We start from the raw sequence: 8392 nt of genomic DNA, 5'->3' as shown, positions 1-8392 counted from the left end.
CAACTTCACAGAAGGGTAAATAATTTAAAACCATGAATGGTTGCCTTAGAGCTGGTTCACTGTGTTTAGCTTTATTCAGGTAATTTTTATTACTTCCTTGTACGAAATTAAGGAAGTGTTGTAATTGCAAAACACTTCAGGTATCATATTTCAACACAAGTATACATTTTGACCGTTCCTGGATCCATTTGAGCGATTTGTTTTGTATGACGTGTGTACATATGCACAGAAGAGTTCCCCCCCTCCCCAAATGGATTCAAAAGGGATTTGTTCGTGATGTCTGTAAATGGTATGTATCTCAAATAACTCAAAAACGATTAGCATAGAACGTTAAAATTTTGTATAAGGGACTGCTACAACATCTAACTGCGCACCTTCCTTTTTTACTGCAATCAGTAGTACCAAATGTGTATATATATATAATGTTTTAAGTGCGTAGACACCACTGAAACTTTTAAAAGCTTTCGATAGTTGAGTGGAAAGGCAGGCAGATGATGTTGACACAATCCAAGTTCAGCTACTTACCATCTTTATTTCTAGGCACATTAGAATCATTTTTCGTAGACAACATATTTTTTTATCATAAACAATCACAATAATTTCTTACATACACAGGTTGAAGGGGGAGACATCAAGCAGAGCAGCGAGATTTTCAGCAGTGGCGAAAGCTAGGAAAGGAAGATAACATAGTTAACTTGCAAGCGGCATTTATACCGAGTATATGCAGAAAGTACTCTAAGCTATGATTGGTTGATTTTAGTTTTAGTTACCTTTTTCAAGCAGCGTTATGTAACATGGAAAGATCTCGAATTTGGGAGAACAGATGAATTTAGGGGAGAGAACACCAAATCTAGAATCGTTAATTTTGAGGTCGCTAATTATTTCTTAAAGCAGCCATCGTATTTTGTTATATCTTACATATATATATATATATATCCACTCTCTTACCCACTTAAAAGTCCTTAACTGGCCTTTATTTTCGCAATCATTGGTCATAGTCATATGCTTCTAATTACAGAAGTGTTTTAAATGGCTAAAATATTTATGTCTGACAATGTCAAATGAAAATAATAATAATAATAATAATAATAATTTCAACAATTAAATGACAAATTAATAATTCATAAATTTTCAAATAACTCTCAGTGCGGTCTCCCGGTCCCTATACTCGGGAGAGTTTCACACTCATTATGAAAAAAAATAGAATTATAAGAAGTTTAACTCCAGTAGGAAAAAAAGTGGCTGGGATATTTAACTTCAAAATTAGCAGCTATTGATATAATTTTCAACTTGACTTCAGGAGTCTGTTATTCAAGTTTGAATAATTCGAGGTGATAAATTTAAATGAAATGCAGCAAAAAGTGACCATACAAGGAATTCATGTAGTGTCCACATCAAATTTTTTCCTTTAAGCATTTCATTTATTTATTTATTTATTTATTTTTTATTTGAAAGATTTTAAACTGTTTCTTGTTATATCTCAACATGTAGTTTCTTAACAACAGTGTATTACCTCGTTGCTCTCTGGAAGTGACCAATAAACAGTTTAGATCTACACAGACATGTTTAGATATACATACATATATAATAAACACTTTAGATATACATACATAGACATTTTACTAATTGTTATATACTACAGGTGTAAACAACCTGTTTCCCTTGAATCATTACATAGTTAAATGAGAAGTATTCTGTAAGCTGAAAAATGTCAGCTAGGCAACAATTTGCTCATGATTTATTTTATGTATATCTGAAATGTGTTTTATTAGTTTAAAAGATAGTGATGGATATAAATTACAGATTTAATAAAAATTTATTTTTAGTTTTTTTTTTTTTTTTTCATTTGATGCATATTAATATTTTTAGAAAAAAATTCAGAAACGGATTTTTTAAAAGTGGAATAAATTATTTAATTATTTTAAAACAGCTCAAACTAAAAGCAAAATGTCCTCAAATTAAATATTAGAGCATAGTTGTATCTCAAAATAATTAGACTGAAATGTCTACAGTAGGCAACTAGGAGTAATATACAAATAAAGAGAGAGAGAGATAGTCAGAGTAAAACTATTCATGTTGAATTAAAATAGAAAGGGTTTAAGAATACAGTAATTCGGAAGACCGGTTTTAGTTATCCATATCTAGAAGTAATTCTTCATATGAAAATACCATATGTCATAAGAAGTCAGTAAAGTGGCAAGGGCATACACTATCATTTTTTATACTATATGAATATCTTTTAAAGACCTTAATGATGAATTTATATCTGTCAAATACTTTATTAGTCACTTATCTCTGTCAATCTATATTTATACTCGTACATGTATAGTCAAGCAGAGCCCCGAAGACGGGACAGTGGTTAGTGACTCCGATTCCCATACTGTAGGGCTCGGGTTTGAAACTCAAAGAAGGAATGGTTGGTTGGTTTATTAGATTATGGCAAAGCACTCGAGGGCTATCTGCCTTAAGGGAGGGATGCCTTTGATGAGGCCTTATGATGAAGCCTTTGATGAGGCCTTAGGCCTTTGATGAGGCCTTATGCCTTTGATGAGGCCTTATGATGAAGGGAAACTGGCTCGTATACACGTTACATATGGGGAAAACCACGAAAACACCCATGCAACCAGCCCGTTCGCGGGATTTGAACCTCGGACCAAACTACCAGTGTTCAGCGACGTTACTGCTCGGCCGCTGGTGGGCCAAAGAAGGAATGGATGCTTGAATGCTTGTAAATGTATGGGATATGGCAAGGGAGCACTCTAACTATATGGCGAGCTTAAAGTCCTCTTATGTGGTTAGGTGGTTGGGGAGAGGGGTGAAATATCCTCAGACTCCCCCCCCCTGGGGTGCTCTTTCTCAAACTTGGGGTGGAAGTACAAGTCCAACCTCCTTGAGGCTCTGGCAACCATTCTTCCATGATATATGAACTCAACAACAAACAAATAATTGTCGAGCAGTAAGAGCCCAATGTATAGGACACAGCCACTACCCCCACTAAAAAAAAAAAAAAAAAAAAAAAAAAAAACATTTACTTAAAAAATTCATAATGACTCCAACACAGAAATCCAAAACAGGCTTTATATCTAAAGATCATCCCGTACGTTTTTATGAAGCATTTCCATTTTTATTCTGGCTTTTATTTTTTTTATTTTGTCTTGAATTTTGTACAGCCAAATGTTTCACAAATCTTTCTTTCCAACTAATAAATATACTGTTTGTTTCTTGTAAGCATAAGATCCACCAGTGGTTGAGTGGATAAGATCACTCACTGAATACTGGGAGTTTGCCTGGGGTTTGATCCCAGACTAAAGAGTTGGCTGCATGAGTCCTACACGAGGGCTTTCTTCCCTTCATGCAGATAGCCCTCATGTGCTGTACAGTATTCTAGTCTAGCTTGTAAACATAAAGATACATGGTATGAAATTATGATGATCTTGGAAATGATATATGTGTAAAATGTACGTTAAAATGTATACATAACTATGGCAAAATTATGAAAATCGAATTAATTTGCATTTTTGTCTGCCCTGAAAAATATTTTATATAGGATTTGCAATAATTAAGTTTTGTTTAATTAGGTTATCATTCTGTAGAGTAGTATCCCAGCTAACCAAATAATGTGGATTCCCTTGAATGATTAAAAATACAGATAAATGTGTAACTATAATTATTTTGTAAAAAGTTACAGTTAAGAAAATTTGCGCTGTTATTATGCACAGCAGTGGGGAAAAAAGTCGCTGGAAAAAATAAAGTATGTCTATTTCTTTATTTTGGATAATTTTATAAGAAAATATTTGATATCATGTCATAAATATTACTGAAAATTAAAAAGCCTTATAATGAAGTACAAAAACTTCGCTTTAGTCTGAGAAAGTCATTACATTTAATCAGTTCTGTTATAGGAGATGTACTAAATGTGTATTATTCTACAAAATAGATTTAAAGTTGCTAGGATTAATTAATCATACAATGAAACAGAAACATAACTGTATTATGTGGATTATCAAATATAAATTTAAGCTAGCCCCTTGGAAAATGATTCAATCTGTATATGAAAATAGATTTTATGTTGATGATTTTTTTGACCATTCACCATAAAGAATCACTCAAATTTCCAATTCAAGGAAGTTTTCAAAGCTTTAGATATTGGATATATCATCGTTTAGTCTTTTAGGGGCTATGTGCAATAATAAATTTAATTTTTTAACAGATTAACATACAAGTAACAAAGATTGGGAAACAGTCACATGGGCTTTTATGAGGACACAGAAAGCAAAGGGGAATCAATGAAGCAGATTTCAAAAAGCAGAATTACACAAAACCACAGTATTTTTAAGCATCCATATCAATACCATTTATTTGTATAGCACTTACTTTTTTACTTTTCATATTTGCATATGTATTTTATTATTTACATGAACTAATGTTTTTTCTTTAAATTGAATAAAAAGGACTTGAATTGAATCAAAAAGCCAAATTGAATAATTTTTGTATGTTAAGAAAAGAGATCAAATTACTTACTTTATCTTTTTTAGAGATCAAATTATTTACTTTAATCTGGCAAAGTTACTTTGCTAGATTAAAAAATGTTTTTTGGAAAATTTGTTATGCTTTCTTAATGATATAAAGAGGTATTTAGGAAAAATAATGTGCACAGCATAATTCTGAAAGTACACTGCTTCAAACTTATATAATTAAAAATAACTTAATTTTCGATAATCACGTTCAGTTTTTATTTGGATTCTAAATATTTTTCAGTCTTAAACACTTTAATGTTTTTATCATATGTATAATAAGAAAGGGTACTATTCAGGTTTGAACTATATGTTCTTTTATTTATGCAAAAACTATAACATGGATATTTTAAAAGTTGAATCTTCAGTTCGTTCAGTGGCAATTAAAAACTATGTAAAAAAAACAAATGCTATTGCATGTTGTTTATCACTTAAATAAACAAGACTCTCTTTTTGCTCAAGTGCTGTATTAAAAATATCACGTGGCTGAAAGGAAGCCAAATTTGATTTGACTTTATTAAATTATTAATACATTATTACATACTTGTTAACATTGGAAATTTTGGATATTTAAAAAAACTAAACTAGAGATTTTTAAAATGAGAATATTTCTCTTTTGACCATATTTAAATTAACCAGTTGACATTTGGCATTAAGGTGGCGACAAGAGGCCTTAGTTTTCAAGGAATGATCAGTAGTGGGAGTAATTTTACAATAATAATTTATGATTAGACATAATAAATCTAATAGTATGAACGTATTACATAAAAACACCACCATCTTTTGCATTCTTTTTCCATAGAGCATTACACTAAATTTTATATTATCTCTATGCACAGAATACTCGTTTTGCAAGTTATTTGTTCACTGTTCCCCCCCCCCCAAACTCTCAGATTGTTAAAAAAGGCAAGGAATTAATGATTTTTTTAGAAAAACTCACAGAATTGAATCTCATCACTAAAGCCTGAAATGAAGTTAAAGGTTTGTTGTTCATAGCTGGAAAGACTGAACCCTGGAATTATAATTGAGTTTCTTTTGATGAAGAAAAGCATATCAGGCTTCAATGAAATTACTTGTGATGTTGTAGGTTTCAAAAAGTGAATGAGGAAAATTCAGAAGTTTGGAAACAGAGAAAAATAAAAGTAAGTGCACAGAATTCTATCTAAACAAGATTGGTAGTGTGGTGACTCAGAAGAAATAGCTCCAATGCTGAATGCAAAAAGAAAAATTAAATAGTAAGGATGGCTACAGTGGAGCTGTGGAATGTTTAGACAAGTTGTTAAACTATACAGGTAATCCGAGTTCCAATTCAGTGGTATCACAACCAGGGTTCGTACACATTTCCCTACATGAAAATTAAGGACTTTTAAGGACCATCAAAGAAAAAATTAAGGACCTATCAGCAAACAAAAAAATGAATGGAATAAAGCAATTATCCATACAACCGACTTCATGCTTGTAATTTCACTTTAAGAAACTAACAGAAGTGTGTATTATGCACAATTATTAAATTCAATTTAATACTTACCATAAAACAATTTTGAAAATTAAACTAACTCCCTAAAAGTTATGAAGTAGATAATATTAAATTAGGAACATAATTTCTTGAAAAACATGTATAAGTGTATTTTACACTAATAACAGTCACTATTTTAGAGATTTACATGATTATTATTTAACTTATTTGATATTTATTTAAACACAGTCAACTACTATTATAATCACAATGTAAGAATATTTTACAGATTAAAATAACTGATTTGTAAACATACAATTTATTTCCTTGGTTTTTTGAAAGATACTAGAATAATAAACTGTACAATAAAAGATACAAAACATTTGTGCTTTTTTTAAATCTGAAATCTTTTCAGCTATTTTAACATCTAATTTATTTATGTCTATTTCCTTTTCTTTAACTATTCTTCTAAGTTCATTTGCTTTGATAATCAAATCAATGTTCCTGCTGGTCTCAGCTTCATCTGCTAAAGCATCTACTTCTTCGTTAATATCTTTAATGTTCCTTTGAAGAAATTTTTTCTTCTGCTTCATATAATCAATTTCTTCCTCAATAATATTTCTTTTCATCTTTGAATTTTCAGATTTAGTTAAAGATTTTTGTTCTTCTAAATACTGAACTTCTGAATAACGAACTCCACTTCTTGCAGAAGCTGCTACTGATCTCATTTCTTTATTAATTTCGATATTAAGAACACCTCCAGAAAATTTTATGTAATCAAATACTGTGCGTTGAAAATTGTATGATGAGTCACTTAAATTTTCAATTTCAATTGCTTTATTTACAGAGAAGCCCCTTTCCACAGAGGCCTGTTCATGTGACAAGATAAGAATACTTGTCACAGTGAATACTTGAATAGTGAAAATATACATTTTTTACTATATATATTATATATATATTACATTTTTTACTATATATATATAATTTATTTCCTAAACAACATTGATTAATTGATCATATTATCTCCTAAGTTTAATTAAAGTAGAATTATTTTAAAAGAGTGAATCCATAATGGTAAGTTATATTTTGAAAGATGTATATACAGGGTGATTATAATTAAAGTTTAAGTTTCAAAACGCTATAAAAAAAGAACCACTGATGAAAATGATGTGAAATTTGAAAGGAATGTTATTGAAAAAGGCGGAAAGCATATGGCAGAAGAAAAATTTTAGTTTCAAAAGTTAGCAACAGATGGCGCTGTAAGCGGCAGAATCACGACGAGAAACGAGAAATGATTCGTAAAACAATGGCTAAGGTGGAAGTTACACATTAAAACGCATTGACAAATTAGAATTGTTGAATAATTTTATTTGCATGACTGTACATATCACATCGAAAGGGACAAATCGGTTTCAAGAGTTTTGCGGCGACATACCGCATAAGAACCATTCATCAAAGAAGTTCGGAACTGTCGCGAGACTGGCGCAAAACATGTTCAATATGGTGTCCACCGTTGTGTGCAACAAGTTGAAAGTGACAAACAGCATGTTCCACAACGGATCGCAGTGTCTCCGGGGTGATGTTCAGAATGTGTTGCGAAATGCGTGCCTTTAATTCCGCTAAATTTTCAATTGGAGCACGGAACACAACATCCTTCAGATACTCCCACAGCCAGAAATCACACGGAGTAAGATCAGGCGATCGGGATGGCCAGGATGTACGGAAATGACGGCTGATAATTCGAGCATTTCCGAAATGGCGCCTCAGCAGCTGTTTCACGGGATGTGCAATGTGCGGAGGAGCGCCATCTTGCATAAAAATGATTTCATCCACACATCCATGCTGTTGCAGACCTGGAATCACGTGGTTGCACAAAAGAGACGCATACCTCTGACCAGTGACGGTTGCGGGAACAGGACCGGAAGCACCCGTTTGCTCGAAAAAATATGGTTGTAGGATGAATGATGCCGTAAAGCCACACCATACCGTGACCCTTTCAGGAAGAAGTGGTACGGGGTGCGTTGCCAGTGGATTTTCTGTTGCCCATATTCGACAATTCTGGGTATTCACGTATCCTGTCAGATGGAAATGGGCTTCATCTGTCCACAAAATTTTCCACGGCCATTCATTATCCACTTCCATGCGAGCCAGGAATTCTAACGCAAACGTCTCCCTAGCTGTCAGGTCAGACGGAAGCAACTCCTGCACATGGCCAATTTTGTACGGATAGCATTGCAGAATGTTTCGCACAATTTTCAGCACTGTGCTCATAGGCCTGTCCAATGTTCGGACAATTCCTCGTGCACTGCACGGTTGCACACCACCGGCCGACCCCTCCTGTAATGCTGTGGCCACTTCTTCAACTACCGTCGAATGCACTCGTTTTCTCCCTCTACCAGATTGCATATCAAACGAACTTGTC

The 8392-nt window shown here is 32.8% G+C and overlaps 1 protein-coding gene across 1 annotated transcript in view; it reads right to left on the bottom strand.

The window, feature by feature from the left end:
* Positions 1 to 327: 327 nt before the first annotated feature.
* The window catches only part of Surf1 (surfeit locus protein 1), a 75456-nt gene continuing 67391 nt past the window's right edge, over positions 328 to 8392 (bottom strand). The window contains exon 9 of the mRNA XM_085825744.1: positions 328 to 668. The gene's annotated coding sequence lies outside the window, so the exon portion shown is untranslated. The remainder of the gene's footprint in view (positions 669 to 8392) is intronic.

This window comes from Stegodyphus dumicola, chromosome 10 (genome assembly GCF_044657685.1).
Source record: "Stegodyphus dumicola isolate Sdum_Otavi_A_Nest chromosome 10, ASM4465768v1".
In the NCBI taxonomy this organism is placed as follows: domain Eukaryota; kingdom Metazoa; phylum Arthropoda; class Arachnida; order Araneae; family Eresidae; genus Stegodyphus; species Stegodyphus dumicola.
The sequence above is the reverse complement of the archived record's forward strand: the minus strand, read 5'-3'. Positions and strand labels throughout refer to the sequence as shown.